Source organism: Oreochromis aureus, linkage group 20 (assembly GCF_013358895.1).
Source record: "Oreochromis aureus strain Israel breed Guangdong linkage group 20, ZZ_aureus, whole genome shotgun sequence".
Taxonomy (NCBI): domain Eukaryota; kingdom Metazoa; phylum Chordata; class Actinopteri; order Cichliformes; family Cichlidae; genus Oreochromis; species Oreochromis aureus.
Genome location: NC_052961.1, coordinates 32,189,354 through 32,198,957, shown reverse-complemented (window position 1 = coordinate 32,198,957; position 9,604 = coordinate 32,189,354).

Below are 9,604 nucleotides of genomic sequence, written 5' to 3'. Positions count from 1 at the left end.
GATGGTGTTCCACTAAAACAACAAAAAAATCAAAATCAAAATTATTGAAACATGGGTTTTCTTCTTTTGCACATTTGTAACCTCATTAGACCCATCATAGGTTTAACCATATACATATTCCCACACAACTGAGAGCAGCTACCTAAGTTTTACTCTTACACTGTCTGTATATCTTGTTAGTAGTGCTGCAGCCTCATTTTGCCTTAATTCTTTGTGTCTTTGTTTCAAAAAGGTCCAGAAACATTCCTCAGAGATGTTGGTCCACATTGAACTGAGCACATCCCAAAGGTGCTCTATTGGAACTGGTGACAGGCGAGGCCATTTGAGTACAGTGACCTCACTGCCAGGTTCAACAAGCCAGTTTGATATAATTGAAACTTTGTAATGTGGAGCATTATCCTTTTGGAACCAGTCATCAGAAGATGGGTACACTGTGGCCATGAAGGGATGGTCATCAAAAACATTCAGGGAGGCTGTGGTATTTAAATAATGCTCAGCTGGAGCTAAGGGGCCTAAAGTGCACCAAGAAAACCCCCCACACACGATTACACCACTACAGTCAGCAGACTGAACCACTGATCCACAGCAGAATGGATCCATGCTTTCATGTCATTTACACAACATTTGTGATCCTACCATCTGAACTTTTCACCAGAAATCATGGTTCATAGACCAGATAATGTTTTTTTTTTTGTTTTTTTGTTTGTTTTTTTTACAATGAAAACGTGCAAACTGTATCCTCCATTACCTGTTCTTAGCTGACATGAGTTTGTGGTCTTCTGCTGCAATAGTCCATCCAGGTCCAATGTGTTGTGCATTCATAGATGCTCTTCTGCAAACCTTGGTTGTAGCAAGTGGTTATATTTAAGTTCCTATCTCCTTCCTACCACCTTGAAACAGTGCTGTGCTGTGTCTTGGGTCTCAAAGAGACCATTTAGGTTATTTAAATGTATTCTTAGCCACTGAGTCACACTGCATTACTGAAATACTGTGTGACTACATGTGTTCTGATGACCTGGTTTGACCTCTGATGTTTTAGCACACAAAAGATTGAAAACAGGATGAAGCCATAAGCAGGTTACGAGGCTAATAACAGTCCTGTGTGCTTCCTTCTTGTAGAGGGTCTGTCTGTGTAACAAGAAGATGTGATAGAGGATGATGGAAGTGAAAAGAGAGAGAGGAGATAATGGAGGTTACCCTGAGGGTGGTGAGAAGAATGAGGAGAGTAAAGTAATTGTAGACTTCAATTTGATGACAAATGTGGAGAGAAGTCTGCTCACTTCTGAGCATATTGTAGATGTCACAGTCCCTGGGTTTCTTGGACTTTGAGAATCAAACATTGAACATCTAAAATAAGGGATTTTTTTTTAAACTGTTTATTCCTTGATTTTTATTTATGCAGAGCTTTTATGTGTTAGTTCCAGTTTGCATTTTCCCCTCATTGTTCCCTGACTCACCCTCCTGTCAGTTCCCCCTAAGTTTTGTCATGTATCCGTATAACCCTGTTTTATTTGATAGTTGCTTGACTTTAGTGTTTTGTGTTTAATTTGACTTCCTGCCTCCTGTCTTATTGTCTATGATTATTTTCACCTGTGTCCTGCTACCCTCCAGCTCCAGTTCCTCAGGCCTTGTGTGTCTGTTCACCTCCCATCTATGTTTTGTGTTAGATTACTTTCCTGGTGGAATTTTACCAGCCATAACACAGGCTTACTTTAATTATTACAGTCTGCCTCTATATGTCTGTATGTGGGTTGTCAGTCCTGCAGTTCATGACTGTAAAAAGTTCACTACTGGCTATGCTAAGGACCATTACAGATTGTTGTACATGCTCAATTATTTGTTTAATAATGCATGACTCAATATGAATAAAAATAGAGGGCCTATGAAGACCAGAGCCCAGGGTTGTGCTACACTCCTGATTATCATGACTGTTTTGCAAGTTACAAGATCCTGCATAAATACAACTACTACAGATAAATATGATGTCAAGTACTTTTTTTTCTTTCCTTCTTTTTTTGTTGTTGTTGTTATTGGTAAGAACAAGATTACTGACAAGAAGTAGAAAGCATTCTTTCCTGTTATATCTTATTAGCTGCTATTAGCTTAGGTATTAGGTCAAAATATCTTGTTTTTTAGCCAATAAACAGTAAATGGTGTAACACTTTGATGGGTCCAACAGGGTGCAGGAAGTTACTATTCTGCTATATTTGAAGATACAGGTGGAATACTAAATATTAAATTTATTAGATAATATTTCTCTGTTTTTTGGAAAGTAGCCTCAACAGTGACATCTGCAGGCTAGAAGAGACAGGACAACCCGTGTGCGTGTTGGGACAGAGAACAGGACAGCAGGAGTTTCACCGCCTGACCCATCGTACAAGTGCTGATACCAGTTCAACATTGACTTTATTGTTGGAGATCAGGAGGAACGAGCAACCAGGGAATTACTCCCTGTTATGGTTTTAGCTCTGACCTGCTAAAAAGGTCAAACTAAAAAGAGATCAGTTAAATTACTGCTAAACAAAGAGAAAAGCAATTCAGAATTTCCTGTTAACTGTAAATAATAATAATAATAATAATAATAATAATAATAATAACAACAATAATAATAATAATCACAATAATAATAATAATAAATAAACGTGTATTGCAGCCACTGTTTATTTCTGCAAACTGGACAGGTATGGTGCAGAGGCAGTCAGCAAACAAACTGTCCATACTGGACAATCCTGTCCACCCTCTGCACCAATTACTGGACAGTTAGTGCTGCACTTTCTCTAACTGACTGACTGCCACAAGGACAGATACAGGAAAACTTACATACCTTGTGCAATAGCTCTCTACTTTGCAACCCATAACAGAGAATCTGTTATTTCATCTCTTAACCCCTTTGACACCTAGAGTATCATATTTGACATATACAGTTATTTGTGAGGTTTTGACACCTCAGTAGAGTCAATACTGCTATTTCTGGCTTTCCAAACAAGTGGAGAAATGAGAGGTGGCTCAGAACTTTTGCACAGTACTCGGCTTATTTTATTTTATTGTATTTGTTTTGGTTTAGATTAGTTTTTACCTTAGTGAGCTATTTATTTGGTTAACATTTAATTAAAATTAATAGTTAAAAATGTAAATAAAACAGAACACACTGATTTACAGTAATAATTTCACATTTAATTCACAATAGAACGGAAAACACATCACATGTTTGAGCTAACAAGATGTGCCATTATTAGCTTATCATTAACATTATCATTAACATCAATGAAAAGAACATCTCAAAGTAAAGCTGGGCACAGGTTCATCAAACAAACAAAGAAAAACTGTACAAACTGTGAAACAGTTTCAGAATAATGCTCCTCAGTGTAAAGTTGTGAAGACTTTTAATATGTTATCATCTACAGTACATAATATCATCAACAAAAAAAGATCTGACTCTTCAAAGGCACCACAAGATCGCTCTTAAGGATGCAAACAACGGATTACAGCCTGCTGCTAGGAACAAGCTCTTCACCTGCTGTGGCAGTATGTTAACTGTGGTATATCTCTGCGGTCAAGCCCAAACCCTTGGCAAACTTTCCATTTAATTTAAACTTCAATTTTAAATTGCCTTTCTTAATGTAATTTAATGATTAACCTTTTTTCTTTAGTTTTTAGTTCCACGGGTTCATAAATACAAAGACAAAATACCAAGCGATTGGCCTACTACTGAGTATTAGTAGAAAAAAGATGTTAAAAAACATTCATACAGCTAATAGTAACATTGACAGGCTTCTTCTTTTTCTTCTTCGATCAGATGATCCCTTTAGGGTTTGCCACAGCAGATTATTTGTCTCCATCTCACCCTAACCCCTAGCGTCATCCTCTGTCACACTAACTCTCTCCATATCCTCCTTTACTGCATCCATCAATGTTCTCTGAGCTCTTCCTCTGTTCCTCATGCCTGGCAGCTCCATGTTCTGCTTTTATTGTTTCATATATCCACTGTCCATCCTCTGCTCACGCTCCTATCTTAACTTTTTCTCCAAACCTGAGCTGACCTACTGATTTCTAATGCTGTCCCTTTTTTGTACTCTGCTGCTGCTTGCTATAAGGACTGGAATCTGTGACCTCTGACCTTTTTACTGCTGGTTACCAAACAAAGAAATCAGTGTCATCTTTACAATTAAAAAAAGGAGCCATTTTCTTGCACATTTGCTAAGAAAATTCAGTCCCTAGACACTCGGCAGTAGTCTGTTGCCCTATTTATCACCCCTCTCCTTTTGGACCTCCCTCTCCCCTGCCAGCTGTGTACAGATCTTTGTGTCAGACCTCCCAGAAGACCATCTCCCTCCCGTGCACCTACATGTGCCATGCGATGCAGCCAACATCCTTTTTACACCTCCGAGCAGCGCCAGCAGCTGCCTCATTGTCGCTGACGGCTCCACTTAAGTCTTACTGTGCAGGAGGCCCACAGACGAGCAATGGCATTCTCAATCTCTTCAGTGCACACGCCACCGCAGAGCAGGAGGCCCTCAGCCTGCTGGGTTTCTCTGAGTCTCTCTCCCTCTCTCAGGGGAGATGATGATGTCATCCGCTGAGTTTCTGCAGCCGCATTCATGCAACATCCTGCAAAGTTTCATTTATGTTTTGACAGGCAAATTGGAGGCTGTTTGCAACACACTGCAATAATCTGCCAAATTATCCAGGAAAATTCCTCCTTCCTTAATATAGGAACAGTTTGGATTCATTTACTCTAAGTGATTGCTTCGTGTCTATGAGTCATGTAAAATCCTGATATGACCACTGTGGACTGTTGTTAACTATTATTATTGGGCAGAGGTGAAATCATGAGGAAAAAACAATAGCTGTTTTGCACATTTTTCTTCACTCTCTTTATACAAACGACTGTGATGTCATAGAGCATCAACTTCAGTTTGTTACAGCGATTAAAGGTATGAGGAAAAAAGATTTCTGTTCTCTAATTTTTATGTGATATAGATTTTTCACCTCTTCAGCCTTCTATAAATCCTTAAAGTAATACATAACTAATGATTAAATATCCTTGGGCCTTCGGTGGTGCAAGCTTTGTAAAGTACTATTCATAAGATTAAAAGAGAATCCAAATGATGACAGACAAACTCCATGGGAACAAAAACGATGGTGAACTTTTATTATTAAAAGGTTTGTTTGAAGCAGGGGTGTCAAACATGATGCCCACGGGCCAGAATCAGCCTGGGAAGGACCCCATTATGTCCCACCTGACGGATTTGGAATATGTGAAAGACTGCATAGATTTCAGACTTTTAGCTGTAGTTCCATAAGTTTTACAGCTTTTCTACTGGTAAGGACCTCCCCACAGCCATTCATACGACACCGTGATGGACTATTTAAATTTCAGTTTTTTGTCCACAGTAGAAAAACAAAGAGACTGTGAATTAACAAAAAAGTTCACTTCTGTTATTCCAGGAGTTTGAGCAATGAGAAACGTAATTTTAAATGTTTATTTGTGCTGAAATATTTCTTTCATTTACTACAGCAACATTTCTTTACTGTTGTACTGAGAAGTACTGTTGGATTTTTACTTTATTAATTGGAGTTAAATGCATAGTTAAAAGTAACTAACAGAAAGGGAAGTGTCTCTGGTTCAGTCCATTTAAGATCAAAGTGGGCTTTACGTGAAATGATTTTGACATATCTGATTTAACAGGACAAGGGGAAAGTACCATAGCTGTGACAGGGATGAAACACACTGGCAAACAGAAAAACACCGCAAAAGTATGCAAAACACAACGGAAGTGATTTTAACATGATGGAAAAGGATTTCAGAAGAAGAAGTGTTGGGAGGGAGAAGACGACGCAAAATAATCTGTTTTAATTGCATCATTGATATTTTACTGTAGATGCACGCTATTAGCTGTTTACCACAGCTGTCTCCCCAAAATCACTTCCACTGTGTTTTGCGTCCCTTTTTTCAGTGTTTTTCTGTTTGCTGGGTTTTTTTTTAAAGTTAGAGTACCTTTGACCTTTCAGGGCCACCGTAGAAAATGGTAAATGGCCTGTATTTGTATAGAGCTTTACTTAGTCCCTAGGACCCCAAAGCGCTTGACACTACATTTAGTCATCCACCCATTCACACACACATTCACACACTGGAAAAGAGAAAAGAAAAGAGACAATCCAACAGAAAGAGTGGAAGACAAGATGAGATATATGCTGACTCGCTGTTCTTTTGCCATCTGTATCCGTGTCACTCCGGATCTCAGCCTCAGCATAGATGACCTCTCTCCCTCATTAACAGCGAGCTTTCGTCTGATTTGTTTTCTCATTACTTACTCAATAACTTCACTGTATTCTTTCCCTGAATCTCTCACAGTGCATGTGTGTGTGCGTGTGTGTGTGTGTAGCACGATTGTTCTGACTGCAGGAGGCGCTAGTAGTGGGCCAAGTCTGCAAGCATCTCTCTGTGTCTCTCACACCCCACAGTCCTCCCCCCAGCCCCCACCCACATCCCTGCCTCCATCACCCAGCACTGCAGAAGAGGCCTCTTGTCTCCCCCGCAGTCTGCAAGGCCTTTCTTGAGCCTGCCCCCCCTCCCATCCACACACCTCCACCACCTCCTCTCTCTCTCTTTCTCTTTCTGTATCTGCTGGTGTTATTGTCCCAGTTTGTGTAGCACCCTGCTCCAGATGACCTCTAGCGACATACAATATTCAGAGGATGAACGAGATGAAACCTTGTACCCACGACATCACGAGCATCACTTCCACTGACATATTCACATATTTTGCTATTATTCAGCAGCCCACCTCTTTTTCTTTTTCTATTTTTTTTTTTCATTGTAGGGAATCTCATGCTGACTCCTGCAGGTTTCCCACAGGGTGCGCCATTAACAACTTCATCGCAGTTATTGTTACAGTCCAGCCTGCCCACGTGTTCCTTCTCCTCTGCTCCTCACCTCACCACCTCTAACCTGTCCCACCTTTCCCTCCTCCTCTCTCCCGTCTCTCATGCTCTCACCGCTCAGGTGGATGTGGGCAGCAGGTCAGGTAGGAGCAAAATGTTCCACTGACCTGTGGCCAGTTCAACCAATTAGCCTCCCTCCTGTTAAGTAGATGGGCTCTTTTTGTCTCAGAAGCCAGTACCTCTTTGTGTCTGACAGCTGGAGGAGAGAGACAGGGTCTCCCTCTCTTTCTCTTCCAGCTGTAGGGGGCGCCAATCACTACACCACCACCAGCATAACCTTGCCTTGCTACCCCCCCACCCCGTAGTACTTCCTCCCCTGTTTCTACCTCCCACTTCTCCACCACCCTTGCCCTTCTTCTCCTCCCTCTGTGACTCCCTTTTTCTTCTTCCCTTCCCCTCCCCCCAGCTTCTTCACCCACCCCTTCCATTCCCTTCCCCTCCCCTTCCCCCCTCTGAAAGGCTGTTAAACGCTCCTTCTGCACACAGCACTGCAGATGAGGCCTCCGCCTCCCCCACAGTCTGCCAGGCCTCTCTCTCTACTCTCTCCTTCAGACCCCCCCAACCCACCACCACCTCTCCTTCCCTCCCTCTCCCTCACTCCTTACAACAGCATAGCAACACTGACTAGCCAGCCAAGGAGAGTCTTGTCTCTCTCTCCCTCTTGCACTGGGGTAATTTCCCTCCATTTTAGATTCCTCATCCCAGGGCAGCAAAGGACATGATTTTAATGAAATACTTGGGATGGAGAATATATGCATCTGATCTCCCTCAGTTTGCCTGCACTGGTAGAGCACTGTGACCCACTACATTTAACTCAGTCCCATCTGATTGATCCCTACTTTGGCAGAGGAAGAGGAATCCAGTGTGCAGAGGGTTAAAAATGCAATGTTCCCAGTGCTTTTCCACAACACGTTAATGGTAACATGCAGACTGGATCTACTTGGTACGGCCTGAGCACACACGTATATTGTAGCTCTCTGTCAAACACCTCACATGGAGCGCTGTGTTTCATCTTTTTCTTCCAGTGGTGAACATTCAAAACCCTTAAGTTGTGTAAGCACAAGGCGTCACCCCGGGTCACCCTACCATCAAAACACAGTTAAATCCTTTGATATGACACCACTAACTGCTCCAGTTTTGTTTTTATAATCAACAACATACTGATGACATCATTGTTTGACTGCACCGACGACGCCAGAGAAAAAGCTCTGGTTCAGTCAGGCGAAATTGGTGATTTTTTTTCTTGTATTATTATTTTATGGTTACCAAGCAATGCTGGATGTTCCTGGAACTATTTCTGGCAACACACCAGAAAAAAAGCCAGTTTTAACTTCAAGGTGCTCATCCTTTATGCTAAGCAGAGGATAAATATGTTTCTTACACAAGATTTAATTTTAGGATGACATTCCCCCACTGTTTTCTCAAATTACAGCAGAATGCAAACCTCATTAAGATAATGGGTATACCAAGATATTTCAGATCTGACTGAAGAAATATTTACTGGATAAATGTAACTCTTTTTGAAATAAGATCCAGTTTATGTGGACGGAAGTCTCACTGTCATCACTGGAGCTTGCACACTTAATTTTTTTTTAGAAAAACTTAATGTAGAGGATGTCAGCACATGACAGTAACCCACAAATTTAGAAATGGATAAAAACATGGCAGTCATATTTCGTGCTAGTGCAATAAAGATTTTTTTTCTTTCGCTGCTGGCCTGAATATATTGTCTGCTGTTACCTTACTTTATCAGGAAACTCACAACCATAGATGATATGTACGTGTGCTTCTACAAAATCATCCAGAAACTGGTTTATTTATTGAGCATGTTCTCACCAAAGCTGTGAACATGCTCTGGCCCACTGAGGCATAGACACAGAGCCTCTGGGGGGGGGGTCCAATAGGTATGCTTTGTCTGCAAGCATGTTTAACCCTTGTATGGTGTTCGGGTCTGTGAGACCCATGCCATTTAGAGGGCGTTGCCCCTTTAGGCAGTATATACCATCAAAACCTGCAAAATATGGTATAAAGATATTTACGCTTGATTATAACTTTTATAACATTTTATTTAAAAAAAAAACGAGAAGCACATTAATTCATAAATGTGATCGAACAAAGGTAAAGGGAAAAAATTAACCATGTTTGCTGTTCACATGGCTCGTAATTGGGATGAAGTAAACATCTGTTGAGTAATTTAACATAAAATTGTTTGATAGTGTTAATTGGAAAGCCAAAACTCTAGCGGGTCCACCAGGCCCATGAACACTAGCTGAGTAACAAAAATACAAACACCACACAAGGGTTAAGTAGGTGGTCATGACCCGGAGTTTCCTCGAAGAACACTGAATTATAACAACATAATCAAATCAACTGAAAATTTGATTAAGTTAGAGTGACCCAAAGTGAATGTGCTATAGAGCAATGTACATAAATGTTGGTGCGTTATAAATGTACCACAAGTTTACATTTCTTAATAAGATCTAAATCCTGGTCTAGTGTGGTCAATATATTTCAGTAGTGGGTAATATGTGGCTTGTGGCCTGTAGAAGTGAATGGAGCGATACTTATGCCAGCTTACAGTTTTACTGCAGGAACTGGCAGTGATTTTTTTTTCCAGACTGTATTTATGGACAGGCTGAAGTGGTAAAAGAAAACAGAA